At 35.3% G+C, this 21,602-nt stretch overlaps 2 long non-coding RNA genes across 5 annotated transcripts in view; one reads left to right on the forward strand and one right to left on the reverse strand.

The window, feature by feature from the left end:
* LOC112640808 (uncharacterized) overlaps positions 1–21,602 on the forward strand; it is a 481,961-nt gene that overhangs the window by 127,426 nt on the left and 332,933 nt on the right. For 2 of the 3 annotated variants that reach the window (XR_007411443.1, XR_007411446.1), the window contains exon 6: positions 1,800–1,910. This is a non-coding gene — a long non-coding RNA (uncharacterized LOC112640808). Of the gene's footprint in view, positions 1–1,799; positions 1,911–17,133; positions 17,242–17,968; positions 18,106–21,602 lie in introns of those variants that run through there. The other variant, XR_007411445.1, reaches the window with a different exon arrangement.
* Positions 1,220–21,602, reverse strand: part of LOC112640806 (uncharacterized) — a 42,792-nt gene continuing 22,409 nt past the window's right edge. Inside the window, exons 2-5 of one of the 2 annotated variants that reach the window (XR_003124253.3) lie at positions 12,086–12,215; positions 9,621–9,764; positions 3,163–3,299; positions 1,220–2,367 (exon numbers count right to left, since the gene is read on the reverse strand). This is a non-coding gene — a long non-coding RNA (uncharacterized LOC112640806). The remainder of the gene's footprint in view (positions 2,368–3,162; positions 3,300–9,620; positions 9,765–12,085; positions 12,216–21,602) is intronic. The other variant, XR_003124252.3, reaches the window with a different exon arrangement.

Consider the following 21,602-nt stretch of genomic DNA (forward strand, 5'->3'; position numbering starts at 1 on the left):
ATTTCTTTTCACACTCATGGGTCAAAAATTTTTTAGTTTTATAATGTTGATTACTAATGAGTTTTTGGGTTGGTCCATGATTTTGGATAATGGTGAGAGAAGTGCTCAAAAGCAGTATAGGTTTATTTATGTGAATATATAAAAGTACATTATGGTGAAGAATCCTTAATTTAGAGTTGCATAAAGAATTTGAAGATTACTTCAAAGGGCATTCAGAAACCATGTATTTGAAATCCATGATAAGAAAGTATGTACTTTCTAAAGAGACAAAGTTTTCAGGAAAAGTTTCTACTACTCAGATTTTCACTGAGAAGTATTTGGAAATTTGATGACAGAAAATGTGCAAAGTAGAGATATGTTCATTCACTTGGTACTCTACATTTAGACTAAAGGTAGTATGAGCTGCTTTCATATTTGGTTGAAATGCCTTGAGAAAGAAAACATTTCTGAGAGAGCTGCTTATCTGCTGCTTATTTCAACCTGCCTGACCCTCCTGTAATAGTTCGGCTTTTAATTTCTTCTGAAGGCTGCTCCATTTCCATACTCTTATCAGTCCTCATGAATCCTCCTAGTCCCAGGACACTAGACAGTGTAAAAAAACAACTCTGTGTGAGACCCCTCTCATTATATAACAAGATGATGATCACTGTGATTATACTGTATTTACAGAAGAATCAGGAAGACCTAGTTGTGTGTATTATGGTGCACTGTAGAGTTCTAAAATTATAACACACAGTCAGCCTAAAGCCAAGGGCAACTATTTTTAAAACTATACATTATTTTTATCTAAAAAAGGTAATATAAAATCATTGCAGACAGTAAAGAAAATATGGAAATTCAGAGTTCACTCTTTCTCTCCCATCTAACCCAACTTTTTCCAAGCAGGGCATGATGGTATACAGACTATCCAGTTATCCTTTCTTATTGAGTCGTTTAAATTTTATGGAATCTCTGCAGTGGCTGTTGTGTATCAGATCTGACAGGCTTCAGACTGGGAGAATCTGGAACTTCATAAGCAGTCCCCAGTAAATCCTAAACCTTTTCTCTGCAAACAGTTCTTTGAGCCTTAAATGCCACTTGACAGAAAAACATGTTTATACAGAGTAGATGAGAATAGACAAACCGTATGATATAAATTTTTGTAAGATTCCGTGATTAAAGTTTTCTGAGGTATGTGGGACTCTGTTTTGCTACTGCTGCTTGACTTTGAAATCTGTAGTCAGTTTTGAACAACAACTTTATTGGCAAAGAGAAAATATTTAGAGGACAATTCCATGTTTCTAATACCATAGTTTTAACACATCTTCAATAAAATCTTATAGGGAACTTAATCTGATGCATAAAGTATTATATTTTGTGTCCTTTTAACTTATTACAAATAAACAGAAAAGTCAAATGCCCCAAAACAAAAAAAAAGTACTGGTAAGATATGTAGAGCATCCCACGTGCTTCTGTTCTAAAGGCAATTTGGAATTTCCTTTGTTTAAGAAATTATTCATTTAGTTCCTTGAGCTGTTTGTTAAAGGATGATTAAGTATAAATTATAAAATAAATATTCCATATCACTTGCAAATTTTACCCGCTTTGAATATGGTCACAAATATGAGAAGACGCTAAAGAGAAGCGGGAGTTCCAACACTTTTCCAGCAAACAAATAATTTGACTGTAATGGGAATTATTGATGTGAAGGAAAATAAAACTGATTATCAAATTCCTAAGGCTTAACAACAATTTGAGAAAAAGACATTCTATTCCTAAGGATCTGAAATGAAAATGTCTTTGATAGAGTCTTCCTTTAGTATCCCTAGGTTGATCCAGACTATTTCTAAGGCCCAGTTCACCTGTCAGCTCTAATGATACTGGAAGATAGTAGTGCTTTATAAAAGCAACTGAGATGTTTCACTGCACTGGTAAGCCACTTTTAAATTGCTATCCATAAACGCTCACCAGTACTTATTACTGGAAGATCTTACTAAGTGACTGCATTTCCCAATTGAGACTGGCTGCAATGACAGTTGGTGGTGATGACATGGTCAGAGATGTGGACTAAGAACCCAAGGTCCAGCCTTACAAGGGGGTAACAACAGAGTGTGTTCCATTTGCTTCTGCCCTGTGCAGTAAAAATGAAAGTTTGTCAGGCAAAGCCCTGGAAAGTAGGCTGGCAGGTCAGATGTATTATATTGTTGTGGTTCTTTTCTGTATTTGTATTTGTTATGGACTATAAACCATGATGATGGGATAAAGGGCAGGGGCCGTGAATTCCTATTGGCTGTGCAGTGCTGTTTCATGGAGGGGCAAGTCCAACTGTAATGAATTCAGACGACATAATGATTTCAGTTTCACTGCATTGCTCAGCTCCCTGGGAACCTGCAAAAGATAAGTAAATGGGCACCTATCATAAATTCAGACATATATACAACATGAAAATAGCTGGTGAAGCTTGAAATCAATGCAGAACATTAGACCAATAAAAATGTTGATCACACTATTTGGTAAAATATATTAACTAGGAAAAGTTGGTAAGATGTATTTCTAGAAAAGATGAAACTGCTCAAATATCTTCTTTGTGCTTATTTGTATCTGCATGAATATAAAATGCTATTGGTACCTCATCTTTAATACCTAGGGGATTTATATAGCATATTGCTTCAATAAAACATCATTCATCTGTACAGTACAGGGATCAGATATGCATATTTAATTACTCTGAAAGTAGTTTACTTGTACAGATGGTGGTATTAGAGGGTCTTACTTCAATTTAAATTACTTTCATTGGAAAAAAAAAGTGTTCCTTGGCTATGATTTCCAAGTAAAAATTTAACTTTTATAAAATATGGACTATACCTACTTATAATAATACATGAATAATCCCACACATGCAAAATAAACATTATTGTAAAAATTTGAAACAGCTCACAGGGAGTAGTATCATAACAAGGTAATACAAGATTCTTTCAGATGCAAAGCTTAGGGTATTGTAAAGTGTAAACATGTAGCCAAAGTACATAAATGAGCTATGAAAAAAGCACGGGGATCTAATTTGTAGCCAAAAGCAGCCTCCTCAGTAGACCACTGCAACCTAGCTCCTATGTTCATTAAAACCACTCAGGCTCCTCCTTCCTGTGTGAAACTTGAAGGAAATTAGGAGATAATATGACTCACATATTATCTCCTAGAAAAATTGCAGGAACCGGTGTATCACCTTGCAGGAATTTCAGTCATTTTGTACTCTCTTCTCTAGAAAAAGAAAAGCTACCTTCCCATTGCAACTTGATGCCTTCTGAAATGTAACATTCAACCTGTTGAAACAAGCACACAAATAAAAACCATCACTTTCAAAGGCAAGGTAGTCACAAAGAAAGACAAATGGCTTATAGCATATTGTATTGATTATCACACAGTAGCTGGGTATTAAAAATCAGGAAAATATAAATGCTTTTGCAAAAGATATTGTTTTCTTTTATGAGATTATAAAAATGTGCCTATGTGTTTGTTCACTCTTCACTGCAAGTATTTCTTTATTAAAGTACTGTATCTCATAGGCAGCATATATACCATCTACTATCTGGTTGCTATGGTAAGTAGTCATGTTTTATTGAGAAGTAAATGGCCACCACCCACATGAATGGTTCCCAAGTGGCCTTAGAATAAGCTCCTTCCCCCGCCTTTTTTTTTTTTGGTTAGCCATCCTGATCTGATTTTCTTTTTTTTAAGATAAACATGACTTTTCTCCCTGTTTAGAGTATGACAAAATCTTTTTGCTGTTTTCTCTCAAATCTGACTTCTAAAATAACTCCATTATGCTCTATGAAGAACAAAAAAGAGGCCAATTAGATAAATAGAAGTTAGGGGAAACAAACACCACAAAAGTGTGTCCAGTTGCAAACTTAAAAAAATATTCATACCTTATATTTATATAATTATAGTTTATAATACTTTTTCATATATATACGATTTCACTTAATAATCTTTGCTTTATTAGTCAAGTCATATCAATCTTAAAAATCTTTGTGCTTATACATCTGTAAGCCTACCATACTATGTACCAGTAACGTTGCTACACACACACACAAACACACACAGAAGTAAATATTTGTCATATGTTGATAATCGGACTGATTGCCAGCTTGGAGACCTTGAAACGAAGTGGGATTTAAGTGAAATCTCATTTCACTTCAAGTCATGGCTTGGTGTGGGTATTACCCCCCGACCTCCCGCCCCCCCCCCAAAAAAAAAGCTCTACTAGAAATGCTTTACCAAAAATGCTTAGTTTAGGGGCCCCGGGCTGTCTCGGTCAGTAGAACATGTGACTCTTCATCTCAGGGTCATGAGTTCCAGCCCCACATTGGGTGTAGAGATTACTTTAAGCAAAATGCTTGGTTTATGAAGACAAAAATCTCTGGAGACAGTGAGGAAAAAAAGCCCTATTTTGGATAAAAAGCCTCTAATTAACCAAATAGTATCCAGTTTCTTTAATGAATTCAGCTAACAATTTTTGACCTCATATATTTGTGTAGGCTTGCTTTTATATGCCTCAAATTTGGCCTGAAAATGACTAGGCAAGATCTCTCTCAGGCCACATATCTGGAACTTGGTGCACAAGTCATTTGGGGTTAGCTGAATTGTTATTTTCTCACTGAGACGGAAAAACTACTACTATTTCATAAAGAAGAAAAACAGGGCAAGGTGAGAAGAAGAGATACTGGAGAGCAGTGGGATGAGAAGAGTGTTTCTTAATTATGCTGTAGACTCTCTCTGATGGGTCCTTTTCCTACCCTGTACTGTGCAGAATTAACTGGCACACAGTGACTGACACAGATGACTCAGCAGTGGCACACCAGTAACACAGCTGTGCCTCTGAGACATAAAGGAGGTAACTTTTTATTTTTAAGAAGAAAGGTAAAAAAAAGAAGAAGAAAGTTTGACTAAATATGTACAAGATTTTTCTTCATTCCTGTTTATTACATATTCTCAGTTGTAAGGGGATTTCTCCCCCTCATATAATTCTTTTTATTGATTTTTATATTAAAGCAATTGAAAGCAATGCAGTATCATTTTCTGGTATAATAGAGCCATAGAAGCATGACAGCAGACACCTCACTGGGGAAAATAACATGTAAACGCTATACAAATTAGCTTCTTCTGATACAGTTAATAAAAGAAAATAAACACTTGCAGATGGAGTAAGAATTAAATAATACATTAAAGCTCAGTGCAAGAGTTTACTGTAGTCTCTTCTTTTTATTATAAATGACCATTGCTAAAATGATCCTAAATACCCCATTAAGGAAAACTTACTTGCTAATAGGTAAAGACTAATGAGGCAATAGAAAGTATAATTGGAGAACTTGCTACCTCAACCACAGAAAATTATACTAGTATGTACAACCAAATACCACTGTCGGTGACAAATTTTAGTTAACCCTTAAAAGTGAAAAATGTATTCATTCATTCAAATTTATCACCTTAGATGTGTGTGTTAAATGCTGTGGAGGTTAAAAAAAAAAAAAAAAAGAAAAGGAATAACCAGTGGAGTTATAGGAATACAGGAAATAGGATTCTTTACTTGTTATATGAAGCAGACCACTTCATTAAGACTGACTAAAGTATGAGAGGCCCTGGACCTTAGAAAGAAAACTCAAAATGGTAATGAGAGTTCATCTATGACAATAAATCTGAGTGGAACAAGTGAACACCACCATTACTTTCCACATGTGCCTTTTTATTAGCTTCCTCCTACTGTGACCTCATGTTTCCCCATGGACTTTGATTCTTGCACATGCCCTATATAGATTTAATGTGCCTTGTTCCATTAGCCACATCTTCAACTCTGCTTCCATGAAAGGAACATGAATGAGTTTTGCATTCTGATAATAATTCTTCAATATCCAATTCCTGACCCTCCCTTGATTTTCAGCTTCATTACCCTCACATTTTGCTGATAGGTAGTAGTGGTTTGCCCTGAAATGCCATCAAGATAAAATAAATGAAAACAAATGTAATTCAAGATAAAACATAAGTACACTTAGAGATAAACAGAATGCTATGGGATTTTGGGCTGGAAAATACCACTCTTAGGGAAATCCAGGAAAACTTGGTTCAAGACATAGAATGACAATAGAACTTAAATATGTGTATCAAAATATGTTAGCAAAACACTGCCTCAAGTTATTTAGGGGAGAAGTTTTTATAAACCTGACAAAATTCTGACCCATGAAGCACTTTGACAGCTTAAGAATGGTTTATATACATAATTACACCCAAGGATACACATACATACAGAGAATTCTTATATTTTGTTCATAGGAATTCCCAAATGTGGAGATGGGCTTTACAAAGTAAGCCAGTTATTTCAGCTTGCGTGCTTTCTTACACGCAAGTTGAAATTATTAATTTGAAATTAACCCTACTAGTACTGGACCTAAAGAAGTTTGAGGGTATTATTATATACATATCAACCAGGATAAAGCACAGTTTAAAGAAAGAAAAAAAACAAAGTTATGTTCTTATGCATTTAGATGTAATTTTCAGTTTTACCAGTTACATGTTTCTTGGGAATAAGAAGGTGAGAATCTTCACTTTTAAATCATTGCAGGTAATTCTGAATCAGCAGATTCCTAGATCTTCTGTTGAAAGACAGTACACCCTATCATCCATCTGTCTGCCTCTGGGACCAGGCTGGCCTGGTGAGGGCAACTCATAGGGAGAGGGAGTCTCAGACTTACCTGATTTGTGTAGATATTTCTGAGGAAATAGCCCATCAAAAGAAAGAATTCGTACTAGGAATCCAAAAGAATAGAGCCAGAGATTAAGGCCCAGAGTTGTAAATGGTCATGAGAACTGGACATGTAAAGCAGAAGCAGTAGAGAGCCAGACGAGGTATAGAGAAGGGAGAAAGCACGAATGGGAGCAAAGGATAAGGTGTGGTCAAATATTATGGAAGGAAACCAGTGAACTAACTCTTCCTTAGAAACAACTACTAGCATGTGGAATGGAACATCCAAGAGTGGAGGCCAATCCCTACATGTTACATATAAATAAGAGTAGATGCTAGGGAAATCCTCTTGTAGAATTGTGTGAGATTAACAGATCTGAATAAATCATGGGGATGAGTGAAGACTGAATTAACAAGATTGTAGTGTATTCTAGGAAAACCTGATTGAATGATTGGTTGAGGCATTCATTCACTCATTCATTCATTCATTCACTCACTCACTCAGTCATCCAGCATGTTCAGCACATGTCCCAGGCACCCTGCTAACCGTGGGGATATATCAGAGGAAAGGATTGGCAAATGAACACATTTTTGGCTGAAGTCTGCTTTGTCATGATTTAGTTTTAAGTATGAAAATAATAAAGCTGATTGTGTGTAATAGGATGCAATTCCATTTTGGAAACATATTAACTAGTCAAAATGAAGTATTGTTAAATAGCAAACAAGTAGTGTAATTCAGATTTAATTGCCAAGTGAGTCAATTATCCATTAGCTTTTAAAATGGAAGATATGAGTAGCATGGGTTATTGACACCCATTAGATATTTCTCAAATAATCTTTTTCTTTTTCTCAACATAATCCCCCTTGGAATTAAGTAAATGGTGAAATCACTGCATTGGAAAATTACCTTAGCAAGATTAGCAAGAAGTAGAACATGTAAAATTGCGAGGTGGTCAAAGGCTCAACTGGTGAAGTGGCCAAAAGACAGGAAATGGGAAGATAAAAACTTCGATTATCTTGTGAGATGGTGCTCCTAGTTTATGCCTAAATAGTGTCTGCTGCTGGGAGGAAGACCCTTGTGGGCATGTCTCGCAGCCTGTCTGAGACAAATCAGGGATCTATTGATTCAAGGCGCTGCAGAGATTGGTAGAACCAGCCCCTCCTTAGGAAAGAGGGAGTCAGGCAGCCTGGATTTACCCACTTATTACCATATCAATGTTGGAGGGATTCTAACCATAGCAGTCTCTGTCATTCCTTTAGTTTCATATCTGGAGTCTAGGGAGAAGGAAGTTTGTGAATAAAAACAGATCTGTGTTCACTAGAAACTGTCATGATTAAGGAACAAGTAGTACAGCTTGGGTGCCTGTTGCAAGATATTGCAATAAAGGACGGAGAGGAGGGGGGAGGTAAGGAAAGGGGAGGAGAGGAGTCATGGAGTAGGGATGAAGGAAGGAAGGAAGCATTTTCCTCTATTTTGCCACAGAATTCATCGGCACTTCAGCTTCATAAACACTTCCCGTACTTGAACAGCTCCAGTAAAAGAGGTGGCAGCAGCACCAGAGGATGAAGCTGGAGAGTCTGGCGTAGGCAGCCCTATTGTGCGGACTTGAATAGTGGATCATGCAAGTGGGACTCAAGGAATGGCAGCAGTGCCTGTCAGAAGCCATACTGTGCTTGACGAATCTTATTTCCAAGCACATGCTAGAAGCCCTTGGGGAGTTCCAGAAGTTCTTAAGTGCTGAAGAAATGTTCACAATGCTCGAGGACTTTCTAATAGCAGGTTGGAACTGGATTAGACAAGCCAAATATGGGTTACTAATGTCAAAATGACCCATTTATTATCAGTCAGCCCACTGGATCTCAAGAGCAACTGAGAAACAAGTGTTGTACTGCACATATAATCATCCCCACATCAATGAAATGTGAATATTATGGCTCCGTTGAGTAGTGTGGAGAAACTATTGTGTAAAAGCTTTAAAACTAATTCAGGAAAGAGCTTTAGAAGCTTTAAAATATCAAGACCTTAAAAAAATAAAATATCAAGAACTTTGGCAGTCAAAATTTTTAATAGATGCCACATATCTATTTAATATAAAGAAGGGGTAAGAGAGAACTAAAAACAACATTAGGCAATAAATGCTAAAGTAAAAAATAATTCTGGAAACAAATATCCAGATACAATTTCTGTAACAGCTAATGCCAAAGAGGAACATAGTTTACAGAAGTCAAAGATAGACTTAAACCCAGGGCATTGTCAATGACCAGAAACTTTGTAAAAAAGAAAATTAGAATTTTCTTGTAAACAAACAAAGTCAAAAGTTATTTATGTAGTACTTGGTAATATTACATCCTGGTATGTTATTTCTTTTAGATTTCAATGCAATTCTATTATTATATTTCCTTCTCTTTCTACTTCTGATGTTTTCTCTCCTTCCTTGTCCCTCCCTCTTTTTCTGTTCTCTTTCTTCTCTCTGTTGTCCCCTCTCTCTTTTCCTGCTTTCTCCCTCACTTTTTCCTTTCTCCTCTCAGAAATACCTAATAAAGGCATGGATCATTTTTTTTTCAGGAATCCACAGTTTACCCAAGGACTCTTTAAGTAACAGGTTCACTACAAAAGTCAGGATGCTTCCTATTATGTAGTGTTAGTCATTGACAGGATAGGTTCAGGGTTTAAAGGGAAAGAAAGGGAATGGTCATGGTGGAAAAATTGTCTGCAAAACTAATGTATCTCAGTGATATTTAATCCCTAAATAGCATTATAATATAAGCCCTATATTATTGAACTTAAATATTTATTCCTAAAATGTTTATTTAATGTTGTTCTGTCAAAAAGAAAACTAATTAAAAAAAAACAATTATTGTCTGACTTTTACTTTATTGACTCCAGTAAGCTACATGAATTTACCTCTTCAAGCATGTGAGGTGTTCCTCATTATTTTTCTAAGTTCTTCAGATGGTCTTGGCCATATTGCAGCATTAAAATCTTGTGCTTTCAGTTCAGTTTAGGCTTCATCATGTTTTGTCTTATAACTTAATAAATGTAGAGATTCTAGAATGACACAAGGTACAAGAAACAGAATAAACAATGAATTAAAGGAGACATATAGTAAAGCCCAAGTCATTGGTATTTATTTTGCCACCAAATTATAATATCCTTCCATTGTTTTACTTTTCTTCATAGTATTTATCACAGTAATATATACATGGTATATATTTTACTTGTTTTTATCATTGTCTGATTGTCCCTACTAGAAGGTAAGCTCCATGAGGGCAAGGCTGTGTATGTGTTTGGGCAAGGAGATGGAGCTAACTGCTATTAACACCTGTATTTCACAGATAGCAGGTGATCAGTAAATGTATGTTCAATGAGTCAAGCCCACTTCTTGGGATCTATGATTACTCTAATTTGCTAAACAAATTATTAATACAAATAGGATTAAAAGAAGAAAGAATAGCAAAAAATTGCTTTCAAACACTTCAGAGATAATAATTTTTCATGGGGACTAAAAAGTACTTAGAAGTCATTAAATTGATCATTATGTGTTATTCAAAAAAGGTAGATTTTCTCTGTGTGTGGTGGAATATGAACTCAAAGGTATTGCAGGAGCTGCAGTACTACAGGTCTTTTAAAATATTCTAAAATTCAGATATCCATCATCATTCTAAATTACTTTTTCATATCTGAGAGAATATGAAAAGCATCTGTAGGGTGAGATTAATAGGCCATATTAGTTCACCGAATGTTTTCTGAGTGTTTACTGAGTAAAAGGCCCTTAGTACCATGTTAGGTAAATAAAAAATGAAAAAGACCTATTATTCTTCAGAGAAAGCCAAAGATAGCACTGAATTCACCCTAAAACAAAGTAATACAGGGACGCGTGGGTGGCTCAGCAGTTGAGGTCTGCCTTTGGCTTAGGGCGTGATTCTGGAGTCGTGGGATTGAGCCCACATCGGGCTCCCTGCATGGAGCCTGCTTCTCCCTCTGCCTGTGTCTCTCTGTGTCTCTCATGAATAAATAAATAAAATCTTAAAAAAAAATAAACAGTAATATGGAAAAAGAAAGAGTCAAAAATGGATTAATAGAACTGCTTCTTAGGCACTAGGATTAATTGGATTTTAACAGAAGGATGCAAAAGGCAAGGATATACTAGACTGAGAAATAAGCATGAACAAAGGCATGGGTTGGTGAAAGTGCGTGGAGTTGCTTGGGAACCAGGAATACACTAATATATTTGGAATGTACAGTGTGTGTAGTCATGAAGGTTTATTACAAATAGAATTGTTTTCTTGAATGTGCAGAATATTTGAGTAGGAATTGTTAAGTAACCTGACTCATAGACCCTATATAGGAAGAGCCCCCTTCTATGTTGCCTTCTTTACTCCAAGATTTTACGAGACCCTTCAGCAAATACATACATAGGACAAATACATTCTGGAATCACAAGAGAATGGAAGTCGAGAGTTAGAATTCCCATAAGCAGAAGCAGTAGATACAGATTTACCAAGGCACTTGATAGTTGGTCAGCTTATCAGTTATTAAGTCAAAGATCTAAGTGTTTGTAGAGGGATCTGCTAGATGAATCGCATGTTAGAACATGGAGCATAAGGAGAGAGAGACTTTCATCCCCAATGAAATAAAAAAGTCTGAGAACCACTGAGCTCTTCTGGTCTCCTGGCTTCACATTTGTGCTTAGTAAATATATGAGTCATTATGTGTCTAGTCACCATTATAGAATAAACATTATTTTTTTTTTTTAGTTAAATTAGTTGCTCTCTTTATAACAATTCACAGTGTGTAACTGGAGTCTCTGAATTCTCATCTTAGAATTATCATTCTTTTCAAATTCACTAAGAAAAATGGTAAATATAAAGGTAAAAAATATACCTTCCTCTGGCTTCTTCTTAAAATAACTTTGTTTTTTTTTTCTAATACTGATTATGATAATAATACATAATGATTGTATAAATTTAAAAAGATGACTCCAAAAGATAGGAAAAATATTTGAAGTGCGATAGCTGCTGTTATTTTGGCATATTCTCTCCCCAGTCTTTTTTCCCCATGGTCTATGAATAGTCAGCATGAAACAGTATTAGCATGAACAAATATGGAGACACATGCATATACACACAGGCATCTCAAACTAAAACTGCTATATAAATTACTTAAAAAATATATATGTGTATATTCACATCAATTATGTTTTCTTAGAACATAAATTTTTAATTACTGCATAGGATTTAATATATAAGTATACCATAATTTATTTAACCAATTTATTTAACCAATCTCCAGTCTTTGGTCATATATTTTCCCATAATTTTTCATATTAAAAATGTAGTGAGAATGTTGTACATAAATGTTTAACATACCCAGTATGATTTCCTCATGATAAAATTGCAGGGTAAAGGGTTTGGACACATTGCCAAATTACATTTCAGCTGAGCATGAGTGATAATTTGCCTTATTTACCTGCATACCGTCCAATTCTGGGTATTGTTACTAAAAATAGAAGAAAAAATCTTTGAAAATATGGTATATTATCTTAATGTTATTTTGACTACCTTCTTTATTACCATTGAGATTAAACATTTAAAATGTTTATTAACCATTTATGTTTATTAGTAAAGCAGATTTTTTTTGGGCAAAAACTGAATTTTGTTGATCTGTAAGAGCTCTTTAAATGTTAGATAGCAAGTCTTTTATTTATTATATATTAATTTTTAGAATCACAAAAATGAGTTCTACCCATCATTGATATAGTATGTAATATGGACACATTTTGACATTTACATCAAGTAAGTTATTTTTAAAATAATTCATAACAATAGGAAAACTCCAATTTGAAAATAAGATATTCCATAATTCTTATGACAAGACAAGTCTTAATTGTTTCACTAAAGATTTTCATATTAGTCTTATAAGTTATAAATAGCAATAAAAAGGATAATTAACTCCATAAACCTGCTAGCAATCAGAATGAAAATCAGAGGATGAGATATTAATCAGGAGAGCAATGACTAGGACTTTTAGTTGCCAACCAAATTTCATACAAAACTATAAGGAAATATGACTGAAAATAAGCACAACAAGGAAAGCCAGGGGTGCAGATTTAATTAATTTTATTTTTCTATCACACTTTTGATCAGGATTATATATTTTAGAAAGAAAGTCACAGATTAAAAATAAAGTATTCTGAAAGCTTTGTGAGAACATATATCTTTAGTGATGAACTACCAGGATTTTAAAGATAGATTTGGTTTTAGGTCTGTGAGTTGGTTCTTGGTTTGCCATTTGGCTTGATTGGTTTAATTATGGACTTGTGTAAAATTTGACTTCTAAAACAAGCTATTCAAATAGAAAATCAGAACCTAAGCCATCTTCCAGAAATCTCTCTTCCATAGCATTCTTATGTTCAATTTGAAAACTGCATTTAATCATGCTTAACTTTACCTTCTCCTCTCATTAGTTACTTCCTTCATGAGAAAAAACCCTGAATACCAGAAAGATTCCTTGTAGGTAGACAAGATTCTCCCTCCTGCTTCCATTTCTGAGCCAGTTCAGGCCCTTAGAAAAAACCACCCAGAGTGGTTAAACAAATTGTGATGTGTTCACACAGTAAAATACTACTTAATGATACAAATGATATACAGCTTCAATGAATCGCAATACAATTATGCTCAGTGAAAAAAAGCCAATGTAAAAGGTCACAATATGATTTCATTATTAATATAACATTCTTAAAATGAAAAACTATAGAGATGGAGAATAAATCAGCCAGAGGTTAGGGATGGGGTGAAGGGAGGAATGGCTATGACTATAAGGGCTAGCGATGGGACAGTTCTATATCTTGATTGCAGTGATGGTTGCTTGAATCTGCATACATAATTAAATGGCATGGAACTCCATACATACATCGTATGAATGTCATCCTTGGCCCAGGGATCACGCCCTGAACCAAAGGCAGATGCTCAACCACTGAGCCACCCAGGTGTCCCCATGATAAAAATTCTAACAAAGTGGGTATAGAGGGAACATATGTAGACATAATAAAGGCCTTCTGTGTCAAGCCCATAAGTAACATCAGACTCAGTAGAGAAAAGCTCAAAGCTTTCTTTCTCAGATCAGGAAGAAGAGAAGGATGCCCATTCTTGCCATTTTTATTCAACATAGTTTTGGAAGTCCCAGCTAGAGGAGTTATTCAAGAAAAAGAAATGAATGTCATCCAAACCAAAAAGGAAGAAGTAGACTAATTCTATTTTTGCAGATGAGGTAATACAATATATAGGAAACCCTAAACATTCTACCAAAACACACTTAGAACTTAAAAATTCAGTAAAGTTGCAGGATACAAAATCAATTTACAAAAATCAGTTGTTTATACTAATAATAAATTATCAGAAAGAGAACATAGTAAAAGACATGTATGATAAGCCCACAGCAAACATCCTGATTTCAAACTATATTACAAAGCTATAGTAATCAAAACAGTATGGTATTGCCATAAAAACAGACTCCTAGATCAATGGAACAGAATAGACAGCTTAGAAATAAACCCACACTTATACGGTCAATTAATTTATAACAGAGGAGCCAAGAATATACAATGAGGAAAGGATAGTCCCTTCAATAAATGGTGCTGGGAAAACTGGAGAGCCACATTTCAAAAAATAAAACTGAACCACTATATTATACCATACACAAAATCAACTCAAAATGGATTACAGACTTACTTGAATGTAAGACCTGAAACCATAACAGTCCTAGAAGAAAACATAGGTGATAAACTCCTTGCCATTGGTCTTGGCAATGATGTTTTTGGATTTGAAACCAAAAGCAAAAACAAAGCAAAAATAAACAAGTAGAACTACATCAAACTAAAAAAGCTTCAGCACACCAAAGGAAGCTATCCAAAGAAAGAAAGAAAGAAAGACAGAAAGAAAGAAAATAAAGAAAAGAAGAAAGAGAAAAAAGAAAGAAAAGAAAAAGAAAGACAACCAGTGGAATGGGAGAAAATATTTGCAAACCATGTATCTAATCAGACGTTAAAATCAAGGAGCTCTTATAACTCAATAGCATAAAAACAACCCAGTTAAAGAATGGTCAGAGGACCTAAATAGACACTTTTTCTAAATAAAACTTAAATGAAAACACAAACGATAAATATATGAAGAAATGGATGTGTTATTCAACTTGAAGGGGTAATCCTTTACAATGTATACACGTATCAAATGATTATGTTCTACACTGAATGATTTGCAATTTTCACTTGTTAATTATACCTCAATAGAGTTGGGAAAAATGTCACTATAGGCATATATTTAAGTAATATGTAGGTTATAGCTATAACTAAAACTGAAGGTTTAAAAGGAGTTGCTTCTAGGTAATAAACATGTGAATGTATGAGATATGGGTATAATAGTTTCTCAAAATTAGCTATCTGCCATTGGATTTTTTGATCATATTTATGGACTAATTTGATTTAAAAAATTAAATGTATTATGGAAATAAGGCAGTTTTAAAATTCAGTGACACTTAAATCAGTGTGTGTGTGTTTTTTTTTTTTTTTTTAAATCAGACTTAAGAAAGAGCATTTTGGTAAACAAACCTAATTCCAGATACTTATTCTAATTTGCGTGACTCTTGTACCCTACTTATCCAGACCTTCACTATGATGTTTTTCTCTTGTTTGTCTGGCCTTCAGTGATTCTGCTTTTTGTTCAGTATCTGAACCCTAGTCCTTAACTTTGGCCTTCCATAGACTCAGGTTTGGTTTTACTTTGATCCACTGATCCTTAGACCTTGAACACCCCTACTGGGATGAAGCTGAGAGTTTTTAGCAACTGTCTGGAGGTTTGTTCTGGCTTGGTCATCTCTTTCAGCCTGCACCATCCATATATCTGAGAATTACGTTTAGTTACTTATTAGACCATATATTTCATAAAAGAATATGGCATCATGAAGAAATCATGGTTTAGACTTTACTGACCATGTCTAATTTCTCATATTAAAATTTGTATCTGACCTCATCAACAGAGAAGGGAGCCAAATAGGAAGCATTACCTCAAGACCATCTATCTTGCTGTTCAAACAGAGAAACAATCACCAATGATAGTGCCTACAGCTTGCCTTACACTTCCCATTCCCAGGGAACATCTATTAAACCAACAATGTTGTTTTGCTTATGATGGAAAGGGTCAGTAACACAATCTTCTTAATTTCTACTCTCAAGCAGGCCTAAATAAAGGGCACAGGCTTCTTCTGACTGATGCTATTTTGATTACACAAATTTGAACATGCCCACATTTAATAGTTAGTGAGGTAAATCTTCCATGTCCATTAAGATTGTAGATGATGCTGCAAAGTTATATTGAAGTTTAGGACACTCGGCACAAATATTTACAGCAGGCTAAACTATTCATTTCTAAATGAATTACCTTGTGGGTAATAGTAGAGCTGAAAACGAAGAAATAAGGGTCAGATTCCTCCTGTGAGATCTCCCTTGTAAAATTATCCCAAATGTAATAATACCACATTATTGACTTAAGCACACTCCCAGTGACATGCCATAGCTGACCTGTAATTTTTATCCTACATGATGCCAGCCCTAATAAAATGACACTTGTGAATGTAAATTAAGCTCACAAAGGGGACAGATTGCATGATTCTGGTTTCTCTCAGATGCCTGTAGGCTATCACAGGTTCCATATGTGAAGTAATTATGTTCACTGAAGGAAAGAATAAATGCTGTCAAATTGTGTACTGAGAGAGAAAGCAGCTATTATATTTCAGTAGTCGCTAGAGCATTGCCCCCAGACAGTAGCAAGATGTATAAGAAAATAAAAACTGTGCCAGCCATATATTACACATCTGCCTTTACTTTTGTAGCTCCCTTTAAATGTATATTATACAAAGCCAATAACTTACCAATGAATGTTTCAGCTGTCTTCTTCAGCATATTTTCTGTGGAGCCATTTTGGAGTATGTGGCATAGTGGTTATAGAGGGATAATGAATATAGATGTTCCTTAGTTCTGTTTTTCCTTATGTTGTGCTGCAAAGCAACAACCTTGTTGGATCCCTGACATTTGGACTTTGCTTTTTGCCTTAAACAATATCTCAAATTCAACCCCAGACCTGCCCACAGCTGTTTTCTTTATAGTTTATGGAAATGGATAGAAAATGTTCTCCATTCTAAAATCTCCTTACCTGTGTGTGCTTTAAAAAAATGAATTAAGATAGGGTAATAGCTAGCAATGATTTGGTACTCATATACCATGTAATTTATTAGATGAATTCTCAACTTTCTCTTTCTTAGTATCTCAAGTAAAGAAGTAAATGAGAAAGATCTTTTAAAAAAAAGTATATGGTTTCCAGCAGAGAGCTAATGGGACCTCTCTAAACCATGCTTTCTTGCCCAGGGGAAAAAGCACTGATACTTCCATGACATAGCCAGCAGGCATTAAAGGTGGGACAGATACTAGAAGAGGAAAGTTCTTTTTGGATCTTGCCCCTATCCTCTGAGAAAGGTAGGTAACTTTTGAGAATGGGGACCTTCCACCCACCCCTCTTGTGCCCCCTCTTGTGTGCCCCCCTCTCCAAGGAGTCCCTTGACCTTATGCTGGTTTCTGATGGACCCAAAAGACTTCCAGTTCGGCTTCTAAACTTACTATGTCATGCTCCAATCTTTCTCTCCATCCTCTAATACAAAACTAAACAAATCTATCATAACTCTTCAAAACAATTTATTTGGATACTAAAATTAAAAAAAACCTAATGAATATTATGGTTTAACGAGTGGGAGATGGTTATTATTTTTTACACTTTACAAAGGAATATTAACCCAAATGAGTGATATCACTGGGTGATAAAATGATTATGGAATCTCAGGGGGAATAGATTTTAATACCCTTCTACATTATTTAAGAAACAGAGTTTATCGGTTTCAGGGTGAACACTTCCAGTGCCTGAGAATGGGTAGAAGGAAGCTCTGGTCCATCTACTTACTATTAAGAGTTCTCTTTCGTAATGAGGTGAATAAAAAACTGGCATTGATAATATTTACTCTTTGATACCGGTTTTCCCTTTTACAGAGCTGTAAAGAACACTCCGCTCTCTCTCCAGTACCCTATAAAATTTGAAGGCAGTGGCCATATCCCTATTCTCCATTAGCTCATTAACAGGTTTTCTGCATTTCATTAATGCTGCCTCTTATAATATGTTCATAAGCCTTTCTATGTCCTTTTTTTTTTAAAGATTTTATTTATTCATGACAGAGAGAGAGGCAGAGACATAGGCAGAGAGAGAAGCAGGCTCCTCACAAGCAGCCTGATGTGGAACTCGATCCAGGGATCAGGGTCACGACCCGAGCCAAAGGCAGATACTCAACTGCTGAGCCAACCCAGGCGTCCCATCTTTCCATGTCTTAAATAAATTCAGGAAATTCAAGAGAGAAATGTTGGAAGAAATTTGTATCTTTTAAGCACCACCACCCCCCCCACACACACACACCCACTATACCAATACTAGCATTTTGTGCTTTTAACTGTCTTGATTTGGTATTAATGAATGCTGAATTCTGGGAGGTGAGGTGAAGAAATCTAAACCATTTATTTCCACATTTTGATTGTTTGAGTAATTCTGATTTGAATATTTGTGTACAAGTTTTTGTATAGATATATGTTTTCACTTCTCCCAGAATTTCTGGGTGATATGGTAACTCTATGTTGAACTTTTTTTTTTTTAGATTTATTTTATTTTTATTTTTTATTTTTTAGATTTATTTTATTTATTTTTTTATTCATTATGAGAGACACACAGAGAGAGAGAGAGAGACATAGGCAGAAGGAGAAGCAGGCTCTTCACAGGAGCCCAGTGCGTGAGTCAATCCTGGATCCTGGGATCACGACCTGAGCCCAAGGCAGCTGCCCAACTGCTGAACCACCCAGGCATCCCTGAACATTTTTAAGAAACTGCCAAACTGTTTGTAACATGGCTGCAACATTTTCATCCAATCTCTCTATATTCATGCCAACAGTTTCTGTCTTTTTGATTATAGCATCCCAGTGGGGATGAAGTGGCATCTATTGTGGTTTGATTTATATTTTCCTAATCACTAATGATGTTAAGCATTTTTTCATGTGCTTATTGACCATTCATTCAGCTTCTTTGTAGAAGTGTCTATTCAAATCATTTGCCAATTTTTAAATTGGGTTATTTACTTTTTATTGTTGAGTTGTAAAAGTTCTTTGTATGTTCTAGATCCAGTCTCTTGTTAAATATGATTTGCAAATATTTTCTCCCATTTTGCAGGTTGTCTTTTTACTTTCTTGATACTTTCTTCTGAAACACAAACATTTCTAATTATGAGGAAGTCTATTTTATCTATTATTTTGTCATTTTTGTTTTTTGGTGTCAAAACTAAGATGGCTGCACCTAACTAGAGGTTACAAAATTTACTCCTATATTTTTATCTTAAGAGGTTTGTAGTTCTGGCTCTAATATTAGGTCTACGATCCATTTTGAGTTAATTTTCACATATGTGTAAGGAAGATATCTAACTTCCAGTACTATTTGTTAAAAAGATTATTCCTTCTCCATTGGAAATTCTTGGCATCCTTGTCGAAAACTAATTGACCATAAATATCTCATAAGGACTTTTGACCCCAAACTATGAGAGACTAAAAGGAATGAGAAAATATTTTCTAGGAGTTAGCCTGAACATTAAAAAAAAAAAAAAAAGATCTAATGAAGGGCCAGGACTAGAGTGAGGCAAGTGAGGCACTTGTTGTAGGCACTAAATTAAGAGAAGTGCCAAAGGCAATATTTTTTTAAAAATTCTTAAAAAGGAAAAAAAATCTATGATGAACAAAATATCAAAATTTTAAGTAAAGACAGATTAATACTGCTAATTTTTCCTTTGGCGTTAGGTTCCAATATGGCTTGGCTCGGAATTATTAATTCTGCCTTTGTTAACCATTTGATACTTTATTATGACTTTTCGCATTAGACTTTTAAAAATACTATGCTGGAATAATTTATTTTGATTATTGGCATTCTCTACTCTTAAATTTCCACTGAGGCAAGTGCCTCATTCATCTCACTCACCTCACCCTATGCCAGTCCTGCTGACAAGTACAGATAATGGCTTCACACCCTAAACTTGCTACACAAGTTATTTGCAAACTTCATTAGCTAACCACAAACAAATATCCTTTCATCTAGCTAACCAGACCAATCCCTCTTTCCCTACTTAATCAGAGATTATTTATGTTGCACATGTATCTATCAGTTACAGTGTGTTTGATGTTATGACGCTTCATGTATTTTGTCTCCCTGAATAATATTGTGTATTATACAGATCTAAAATAGAGAGCCAGCCTAACTTTAGGGTTCCATCCATTGACTGCCCTTTGTAGGACTTCAGTAGTTCTATCCTTTCCTTGATATTTATCAGTATTGGGTAGTCATCTACTGTTCTGCTGACAAGGCCACAGCAATGACACAAATGCACATGACAAGAGTATAATGTTTCGGGATCCCTGGGTGGCGCAGCGGTTTGGCGCCTGCCTTTGGCCTAGGGCACGATCTTGGAGACCCAGGATCGATTCCCACGTCGGGCTCCCGGTGCATGGAGCCTGCTTCTCTCTGCCTGTGTCTCTGCCTCTCTTTCTCTCTCTGTGACTATCATAAATAAATAAAAATTAAAAAAATAAATAAATAATGTTTCTAGGTCCAGTAAGTACAGAGGGATTATAGTGTGTTAAGCATATATAATGGAGTGTGGTTGGCGTAATGGTTCTGATGGGCAGAGAAAAAGATCTATAAGTATCAAGAAAGGATAGATGAAATAGGAATAGAAAGATTCTTGGCCTGTGAGTGCTAATTTTTCTTTTTATTATGAAATTTAAGTTTTTCTATTAAAAATATTTTGGTTTTATATTTGAGCCTAATCCATAATTCTCTTTGCTTATTGTTTTATGGTTAGGCAGCCATGACTGGAGTTAAGAAAGCCAATAGAACTTTTTTTTTTTTTTTACCAATAGTACTTTTTAATAGCTATTAACAAAGATACGTAATTATTTTTCAAACAAGAATAATGATTGACTGAGAGCTAAGACTACATAATAGGTCAGTTCAGACAGGAAGAGGTTAAAGAGAGAAATCTGAAGGAAAAGACCTACCAAGGAAAAGATGGTCCTGAGAATAGGAATAAAGTAGGAGGATGTGGCATCTAAGGATAGGAAAACAATACAGGGCATCTTGTGGAGCCACAGTGAAGAAACATGAGGTCTGAGAGCACTGAAGGTCAAAAATCTCACTGTTTTCTTCAGTGGCAGGTTTGCTAGTCCTGGGTCAAAATAAAACAATAAGAAACAAGATCCAATCTCATCATTGCCACTGGTTCCTTTTTTGTTACCAATTCACATTTAGCAGCTTATCCAGTGTCACACTGAGGTGAAATTAAAAAAAATAAAAATGAAAGTAAGTTTCATGTGAATAATTGCCCTCTTATGAAGGAGCTATAGATGGAAATGTCCTAAAACAATCTGGTTTCTGAAATAACTTGTTACCTACTGCTGTCTTCCATTTGAATCATTCTCCATCCTAAACACCGTCTTTCCCGAAATAGCTATTACTTTTGAGGGTAATGGTGATCCTCACTCATGTCATTCCAGTTTCCAGTTAGCACAGCCTCTGCTCACTGGAACTCCCTATCACCCTGCTTTCTAAAGTGTGTTCTACTGAACTCTGTTATACAGTTTGTCACATAGTTTTTGAAAAAACTGAGTTTTTTTTACTATAGACTGAAAAACTTTTGCATTGTGAACCTGCAAGAATAGGGTACCAGTGGTGGTGCTGGTGGAGAAAGTGGTGGTGGTAAGTGGGA

This window comes from Canis lupus, chromosome 6 (assembly GCF_003254725.2).
Source record: "Canis lupus dingo isolate Sandy chromosome 6, ASM325472v2, whole genome shotgun sequence".
Classification (NCBI taxonomy): Eukaryota; Metazoa; Chordata; class Mammalia; order Carnivora; family Canidae; genus Canis; species Canis lupus.